The following is a 10,000-nucleotide window of genomic DNA, read 5'->3' on the forward strand; positions in this document are numbered from 1 at the left end:
TACTTACTCTAGCTTTTCCAATCTGTAATTATCCTCAGCACTGTAGATTTAGGGGGACTGGTTTACTTACTCTAGCTTTTCCAATCTGTGTTATCCTCAGCACTGTAGATTATAGGGGGACTGGTTTACTTACTCTAGCTTTTCCAATCTGTAGTTTCCTAGCACTGTAATTATGGGGGGACTGGTTTACTTACTCTAGCTTTTCCAATCTGTAGATTATCCTTAGCACTGTAGATTATGGGGGACTGGTTTACTTACTCTAGCTTTTCCAATCTGTAGATTATCCTCAGCACTGTAGATTATGGGGGGACTGGTTTACTTACTCTAGCTTTTCCAATCTGTGATTTCCTCAGCATTTAGATTATGGGGGGGCTGGTTTACTTACTCTAGCTTTTCCAATCTGTGTTTCCTAGCACTGTAGATTATAGGGGGACTGGTTTACTTATCATTTTTCCAATCTGTAGATTATCCTCAGCACTGTAGATTATGGGGGGACTGGTTTACTTCTCTAGCTTTTCCAATCTGTGATTTCCTCAGCACTGTAGATTATGGGGGGATGGTTTACTTACTCTAGCTTTTCCAATCTGTAGATTATCCTCAGCACTGTAGATTATGGGGGACTGGTTTACTTACTCTAGCTTTTCCAATCTGTAGATTATCCTCAGCACTGTAGATTATAGGGGGACTGGTTTACTTACTCTAGCTTTTCCAATCTGTAGATTATCCTCAGCACTGTAGATTATAGGGGGACTGGTTTACTTACTCTAGCTTTTCCAATCTGTAGATTATCCTCAGCACTGTAGATTATAGGGGGACTGGTTTACTTACTCTAGCTTTTCCAATCTGTAGATTATCCTCAGCACTGTAGATTATAGGGGGACGGGTTTACTTACTCTAGCTTTTCCAATCTGTAGATTATCCTCAGCACTGTAGATTATAGGGGGACGGGTTTTACTTACTCTAGCTTTTCCAATATGAGATTATCATCAGCACTGCAGATAATGGGGGTATTGGAAATTACCCTAGCTTTTCCTATCTGTAGGTTATCGTCAGCGCTGTAGATGATGGGGGTGTTGGGACGACTGGTTCTGATGAAACAGACCCCTGGGGTGTTAGCGGCCAGCTCCATGGCCCTCTCTGTAGCCGGCATCACTGGGGTAGAAGACGGTGGACCCAGGGATAGTCCGGAACATGGCCAGGTTTCTAGCGCCATCTGGGAGGGACCATCTTCACCTGTGTGGGGACAAAGTGAAAGTAGACCGTATTGTGTGTGAGGACAAAGTGAAAGTAGACGTTATGATGTGTGAGGACAAAATGAAAATTGACCTTGTCATGGGTGTCTGAGGACAAAATGAAAGTTGACCTTTTCCTGGGTGAGGACAAAGTGAAAGTTGACATAATTATGGGTGAGGACAAAATGAGAAAAAACTTCATGCACTAATTTCAACCTTATGAGTCTATTTAATTTTGAAAAGAAGGAAATCCACTAACCAATAGAAACCCCAGAGTGAGAGCCCACAAAGTTGGCGTTGGTCTGAGAGATGGCTCCCATTCTGATCTGGTCGAAGGCTCGGGTCAGGAAACAGGCGAACGTGGAGATGAAGGGTACAGTTCTCCCTCTGGTGCCACAACCGATTCCCACTCCAACCAGGTTCTGCTCCGCGATGAAGCACTCGATAAACCGGTCTGGGAAAGCCTCCTAGAGAGAGAGAGAAAAAAATAAGGGGAAATCACTCTGTTCAAGATCTGACAAATAAATTGCAAATGTGTACTGTATACAGGGAAATTTTCGCCCTTTTCGCCCTCCTTCTGATTGGGCGAATTTAAAACGGTGTGAATTCAAATTACACAGCATAATTTCTTAAACAAAACTATGACTGGGCGAATTTAAAACGGGGCAAAATAGTTCGAAATGGCAAAAGGGCGAAAATAACCCTGTATACAGTATATTTTAACAGATTAAAATTTAGCAATTTTTTTTAAAACTAAGCATCTGCATGGGGGTTATTTTTGGGAAGTTAAAGGATAAACAAAATCTGCTAGTTTGTTGATTAGTATGGTATAATGTTTTAACTGTTTGTGTTGTGATTATTTTGTTTTTAAACTTTATTGCAAAATATGCAAAAATTTTCAACAAGCATTTTCAAGTCCTCACAATAAACTTTGAAACACTTATTTCCACAACTCATAAAACGATACAGGTTTGCAATTGGTTTTAAAAGAATACATGGTTTGATTATGTTTTAATTCCATGTCATATATGTTCAATATGTTTTCATAGATGGACTAACCTTCAATTTGATGGCAAATGTAGAATTTTTTGTGTCTCCGTCCATGGCAATCACTCTGTCATTATTTTAGCCCAGCTTTACAAGACCAGTTCCATAAGCAGCTCTTGTTGCAACCTATTCATGAAATGAAAAAAAAGGTGTAATCATATGTCATACAAGGAAACATGGAAAGTTTTTCATTCTCTCCTTATCAAATAAGTGAGTCACTTTCAAGCAAAATATTTTTCTGATGTAGAGAATGTTTGCTTACAATATCACTGTTTAGTTTGTGAAATACCAGGTACTGCTGGATATGATAAGAATACTGTGAAATTACAAATTTTCATGGAGGTTTAATTTTCATTGTTTTCGAAGTATGAAAAGACAACGAATTCATGTCCACCATGAATGTAAAATGTTATATACATAACTACTCAACAATTCTTCATCCATAAAAAAAATCCCCACAAACCAAGAGTGTTTCCTCAAATCATGAAAATTTACCCCAACGAAAATGTGTGATTTTACAGTACTTACCGTAGCTCCTTTGTCGTACGTGGGGGGTTCGGACAGCTTGATGTTAGAGATATTGACCGGTTTAGCGAGGTTACTGGGGGGTTTGGGGGTCAGCCCATGGGGTCCTTTGTTTGCAATGTTCTCCATTATGGCCTGAATGGCAGCCTCTGATTTGGCAGATAAGGGTTTACCATGCCAGTTCTCTTGGTCCTCAATGCCTGTAAAATGTTATACTTAATAATGTATAAAAAAAACTTAAACAAGTGGCCCATGGGCCACATCGCTCACCTGAGCACTAAGGGTAGGAAAAAGTAGAAAATGGCTTTTTATTGTAAAGTTTAAATCCAAAAGTAGTCCCATGACCAATCATGGATTTGCTATTTGTTAGTAAATGATTTTTAAAGAATGTTCCTATATAATCTTTAAAAACTCAAGTCGGCCATTTTGGCCAAGCCCTACCCCTGAAGGTCACGATTTGAACAAATTTGAATCTACACTACTTGAGCATGCTTCCATATAAATATGATGAATTATGGCTTTCTCATTCTTGAGAAGATGTTTAAAGAATTTTCCTATATGTTTCTATGTAAAACTTTGGTCGGCCATTTTGGCCCCGCCCTACCCCCGGGGGTCATGATTTGAACAAACTTGAATCTACACTACCTAAACATGCTTCCATATAAATATGATGAATTATGGCTTTGTCATTCTTGGGAAGAAGATTTTAAAAAAATTTCCTATATATTTCTATGTAAAAATTTGGTCAGCAATTTTGGCCCCACCCTTCCCCTGGGGGTCATGATTTGAACAAATTTGAATCTACACTACCTGAGCATGCTTCCATATAAATATGATGAATAATGGCTTTGTCATTCTTGAGAAGAAGATTTTTAAAGAATTTTCCTATATATTTCTATGTAAAAATTTGTTTGCGTTTTGGCCCCGCCCTACCCCCGGGGTCATTATTTGAACAAACTTGAATCTACACTACCTGAGCATGCTTCCATATAAATATGATGAATTATGGCTTTCTCATTCTTGAAATGAAGAATTTTAAAGAATTTTCCTACATATTTCTATGTAAAACTTTGGTCGGCCATTTTGGCCCCGCCCTACCCCTGGGGGTCATGATTTGAACAAACTTGAACCTACACTACCTGACAGGTTCCATATAAATATGATGAATTATGGCTTTGACATTCTTGAGAAGAAGATTTTTAAAGAATTTCCTATATATTTCTATGTAAAAATTTGGTCGGCCATTTTGGCCCCACACTTCCCCCGGGGGTCATGATTTTAACAAATTTGAATCTACACTACCTGAGCATGCTTCCATATAAATATGATGAATTATGGCTTTGTCATTCTTGAGAAGAAGATTTTTAAAGAATTTTCCTATATATTTCTATGTAAAACTTTGGTCGGCCATTTTGACCCCGCCCTACCCCCGGGGGGGTCATGATTTGAACAAATTTGAATCTACACTACCTAAATATGCTTCCATATAAATATGATGAATTATGGCTTTGTCATTCTTGAGAAGAAGATTTTTAAAGAATTTTCCTATATATTTCTATGTAAAACTTTGGTCGGCCATTTTGGCCCCGCCCTACCCCGGGGGTCATGATTTGAACAAACTTGAATCTACACTACCTGAGCATGCTTCCAAACAAATATGATAAATTATGGCTTTGTCATTCTTGAGAAGAAGATTTTTAAAGAATTTTCCTATATATTTCTATGTAAAACTTTGGTCGGCCATTTTGGCCCCGCCCTACCCCCGGGGGTCATGATTTGAACAAACTTGAATCTACACTACCTGAGGATGTTTCCCCATAAGTTTCATCCTTCCTGGCACAGTGGTTCTTGAGAAGAAGATTTTTAAAATATGCCACCAAATTTTCATTAATTCCCAATTATCTCCCCTTGAATGAGGGCGTAGTCCTTCATTGGAACAAATTTGAATCCCCTTCACCCAAGGATACTTTGTGGCAAGTTTGGTTGAAATTGGCCCAGCGGTTCTTGATAAAAGTAAGTCGAAAACGTGAAAAGTTTACAGACAGACAGACAGACAGACGGACGCCGGACACAATGTGATCAGAAAAGCTCACTTGAGCTTTCAGCTCAGGTGAGCTAAAACATCAATGCTGATGTCTCTTAAAGTGTACAAAATAAGCCACAAACACCTCTACCATGAAACTTCTTGCATATGAATTTATATACATGTTTCTTTAGATTTTTCCTTTTAGCAACTGGCCATTTTTGATATTTATGAGTAAGTTAAGGATTTTTTTCTGCAAAGCAGTAAATTCATTGAACTCAAAGATGATTCATTCACCTTCATGTATAAAGAAAAAATTACATTTCTGCAAAAAATTAAAACATGGGAGATTTGTGAATTTACTTGATTGGTCTAATATACAGTTAAACCTGTATTAAGAGACCTTCCAACGGCGATAGGAAAAAAGGTCACATATGACCGGTGGTCCTAGATACAGATTGCTTATTTTCTGCAGTGTTCAAATATACAATACTAAAAAATATTACACGTGTCTGTTGAATGTTGAATATTTTATAACACCTTCTACTTATTTCCACTTTTTAATAGGTATACTGCTCAACTCTAAAATGTTTTTACAACTGTCCCAGTAAGAAATAAAAATTTGCTTGATCTGCACATGAGTCCTTTGAATATTGGGAAATATTGTGAACATCTAAAAATATTAATATTTTTTCATACAGTACGAGTATGAAAAAGCTGCAAAGTTTTCCCCCCCTTATAATAGTTTTTTTTAACATGGTAGCCTATAAATAACCTAATTAAAATTAGAATTAAAACTGTATCATGATTTTCGTTATGCACTTGGTATCAAATTAAATAATATTTATGACTAAAATATTTATAGAACCTAATTACAGTGACCTGTCTAATCCGACATACACTGGGAGACAATTTTTTTGTCGGAATAGACAGGGCGTCGGATTGCACAGTGTTAAAAATATGGAAAATAGCAAAATGGGAAAGAAATTTAACGTCGTAATTCACAGTGTGTCGGATTATTCAGGTGTCGGATTAGACAGTTTTCACTGTATTTTTTTTTCATTACTGAACTACCGTGTCTAATACGTTCTATTTCCACTATTGAAGAGTTATAGTTCTTAGTGCGCTCTTTTGTGAAAAAGTCGGAGAATGTGCAAATCTCGCTGGATTTCTGGGACAAACGTAATATAAACATGTAAACAACACGTTTATTGTCGATGAACAGATCCTAACAAAATGCATATGAAAAATTCTATTGTTGTGGACTTTATTTAAATCAAGGGTAGAGATGACAAGGATATTAATTTTTATCTTTTGGTGATGGTATGTATCTATTTATCGTAATCATACATTTAAAGTCAAAACACAGAGCTTGGAAATGTCGTACTTTTATTAATGGGCGATAAAGTTAGGGTTTTCGCTCTTTTTCAAATGTCTTTTAGTTCTTCTATTCTTAGTTAGAATGACAAATGCACTTAACATTTAAAATTGGATTGATACTGGCATGTTCTGTATTATCCGCAATGCTGTCCCAGTCAGACGACCAAACGCGCCTCTAATTCTGAAGAGTTCACTAATGGAAATACAACGTATTGCCTGTTTGTGACCAATTATCACATGGTGTGGGTGCTAGCTAACATGTGTATACATACCCATTGGTGACACAATGCACCTAAATAAACATCTAGGATTTAGTTACACATGTACTTATTAATTAAAGTTAAACAGGCAGGTTTTATAGCTGAATATCCATTTGGCCCTTATAGCATGAAATGATATCGGGATCGACCTCGAACGTCTATTTTAAAATGGCACTCGATCACTGGACAGAAAAACGTGATGTTTATGTTTTTAAAATTTTAATGTTTACTCAATAAATATCAAAGCGTAAGTAACAAGAGGCCCAAGGGCCTTGAATCGCTCTTTTGATAAATTGTACAACCTATCACTTGTATTTGAAGCCTCTAACCCTAAGTATCCTAAGACCAAAGTTGCATCACCTGATAAAGTTTCATGGTTCTTAGCAAATTAGGACTACTTTTTGGTCTACATTCTTAGGAAACACAAAATGCATCAACTGACAAAGTTTGATTATTCTAAGCCAATAAATACCTAAGATACTTAAATATAGCCATAAATGTCGAAAGTAGGTCATCGTGACCTACATTTTAGTCGACATTTTTCAGAGTCCCAAGATGCAACTGCTGACTAAGTTTGATAATTCTAAGCCAATAAATACCCGAGATATTCAAAAGTAGGTCACTGTGACTTACTCTTTGGTCAACATTCTGAAAACCCAGATGTAATCAACCACAAAGTATGATGATTCTAAACCAATAAGAACCGGAGATACTTAAATATAGCCATAAAATGTCAAAAGTAGGTCACTGTGACCTACTTTTTGGTCGACATTCTTGGAAAACCAAAGATGCATCAACTGACAAAGTTTGATGAGTCTAAGCCAATAAATGCCGAAGATACTGAAATATAGCCATAAAATGTCGAAAGTAGGTCATCGTGACCTACATTTTGGTTGACATTTTTTAGAAGTCCCAAGATGCATCTGCTGACCAAGTTTGATAATTCTATGCCAATAAATACCTGAGATATTCAAAAGTAGGTCACCATGACCTACTTTTGGTCGACATTCTCAGAAAACCCAAGATGCATCAACTGACAAAGTATGATGATTCTAAACCAATAAGTACCCGAGATACTTAAATATAGCCATAAAATGTCAAAAGTAGGTCACCGTGACCTAATTTTTGGTTCTACACTCTCCGAAAACCTAAAATCCATCAACTCACAAAGTTTGATGATTCTAAGCCAATAAATACCTAAGATACTGAAATATAGCCATAAAATGTCAAAAGTAGGTCACCGTGACCTAATTTTTGGTCGTCACTCTCCGAAAACCCAAAATGCATAAATTCACAAAGTTTGATGATTCCACGCCAATAAATACCTAAGACACTTAAAACTAGCCATAAAATGTCAAAAGTAGGTCACCGTGACCTACATTTTGGTCGACATTTTTCAGAGTTCCAAGATGCATCTCCTGACCAAGTTTGATGCTCGTAGGTCTGACGTTAATCAAAATATGCCTTTTAAACAATTTGAAAACAATTGCCTGCCAAATTCAAAAAGTAGGTCACAGTGACCTACTTTTTCTTAAATATGTTTTAAGGTCCCAAGATGCAGCAACTTACAAGGTTTGATGATTCTAACCCTTTCAGTGCCTGAAATAATGGGATTAAATGTTTTATAAAGGATAAGTCATCAAGTTCAAAAAGTAGGTCACGGTGACCTACTTTTAAGTTGACGTTGTTCAAGGACCCAAGATGCATCAACTGACTAAGTTTTATGATCATAGGCCTAAAACTGTCCAAAATATGCCTTAAAATCAATTTGAAAACAAATGCCCGCAAAATTAAAAAGTAGGTGACCGTGGCCTACTTTGAGTTAACATGATGTGAAGTCCTAAGATGCATTAACTTACAAGATTTGATGATCCTAGTCCTTATAGTAAGCAAAATATAAACATTTTTATTAATGGTAAATTTAGGTCAACTTTGAAGTGACCTTGAGACCACGCCCTTTGCCCCAGGGTCATGCCTCGAACAATTTTTAATCTTCAACATATCCTGATCCTTGTGTGTAAGTTTGGTGAAAATCTGCCTGGTGGTTCTGGAGAAGAAGATTTTTTAGCAACCAGTACTTTTGGTTTTGTTTTCCTGATTATCTCCCCTTGTTTTAGGGTCCCAACCCTTATTTTAGTATAAATGGTAGCCCTTGGGCCAAGGATACCCTGTGACAAATTTGACACTGATTGGCCAAGGGGTTCTTGAGTCATGGCCTATATTCTAAAAAGTTAACGCAAACCGCACGACGCACACCGCACAAATGGCCATAGCATTAGCTCTTTGAGCCTTTGGCTCAGAAGAGCTAAAAATATTCATTTCTAAATGTTGTTTTATTCGTAAAACTCGCATTATATAATTATTAAATGATATAAAAACGTGTCTTTAGTTGTTTTGAACCAAAAACTGGTCGTTGGTCGCGTTAGTCAGATGGTCGTCTAATACAGGTAGAATATATAGGGAAAAGCATTGGGGGGAATTTTTACGGTCATATGTGACAGTGAGTAGCTTAATACAGTGGGTCACTACGGCAGTTTTGACTGTATTAATTTTGCATTTATGACGAGTAAAAATTGTATATTTTCCAGATTAATGGTCTTTTTAAAACGCTCTTGCCCACCTGGGATTCCTTTGCCTTTGAAGGTCTTGGCCAGGATACAGGTGGGTCTCCCCTTCACAGTGCTGGCGTCATGGAAAGCTTTACACAGCGCCTCTACATCATGGCCGTCAGAAATGACATTCTGTGTTCCAGCTAAAAAAAGTCAAGAAATGGGTGAATAGAGACCTATAAGCTATAATCTGTAAACTTATTGTATTTGGCGTGTACAATATTTGGCAGAAATTAATTTTTCAAAACATTTGCGTAAATTCCATATTTAGTGCCATCAGAATGTGCTAGATATAACATATGATACACAAGACATTTAGCTGTGTATTTGATCTAATGGGATTGGCTTTTACTGAAAATCGCTTGATAGAATACACCGCTAATCTTAGAATATGTTATACGTTTATAGCAACCCATGGCACTTTGCTATAAGCATGTTAATATTGTACACAGGCACTGTTTGACATTTTACCCAAAAGCCTCAGCCCTCTTCCTGTAAACGTCCATATCGTGCTGGAGACTCGTAGGTTCACTCTGCCCCAGACGGTTCACATCAAAGATGGCCACCAGGTTGTCCAGTTTGTAGAGCTGCTGAAGGCCATAGCCTCCCAGATTGACCCTTCTGCACTCTCTCCATCACCAATGATGCAGAACACTCGGTAACTGTAAACACAAAGCATTCCAATTATAGACTCTCCTCGCCTCCAATTTTTCCCTTCCGTTACAAAGGATCAAATACATGTATTATTCATTCATTTGGCAAATATTTTAACTTGCATCAATTAATAGATCAAGAAACTTAAATTGTATTGGGTTCAATCCAATAGCAAGCTTATATATACTGTAAATCACTTTTTATTAGCGTGAACTTTATTTTCGCGTAGATACGCGAGACAGTGTGCTCGCGAAAATTTAATTCTCGCGT

General features: G+C 37.2%; 1 pseudogene; it reads right to left on the reverse strand.

Annotated features, from left to right (window-relative positions):
- Positions 1-763: 763 nt before the first annotated feature.
- Positions 764-10,000, reverse strand: part of LOC134255037 (transketolase-like protein 2) — a 10,829-nt pseudogene continuing 1,592 nt past the window's right edge.

Source organism: Saccostrea cucullata, unplaced genomic scaffold (genome assembly GCF_032062105.1).
Source record: "Saccostrea cucullata isolate Sc308-1 unplaced genomic scaffold, CSIRO_AGI_Scuc_v1 ctg16534, whole genome shotgun sequence".
NCBI classification, from domain to species: Eukaryota; Metazoa; Mollusca; class Bivalvia; order Ostreida; family Ostreidae; genus Saccostrea; species Saccostrea cuccullata.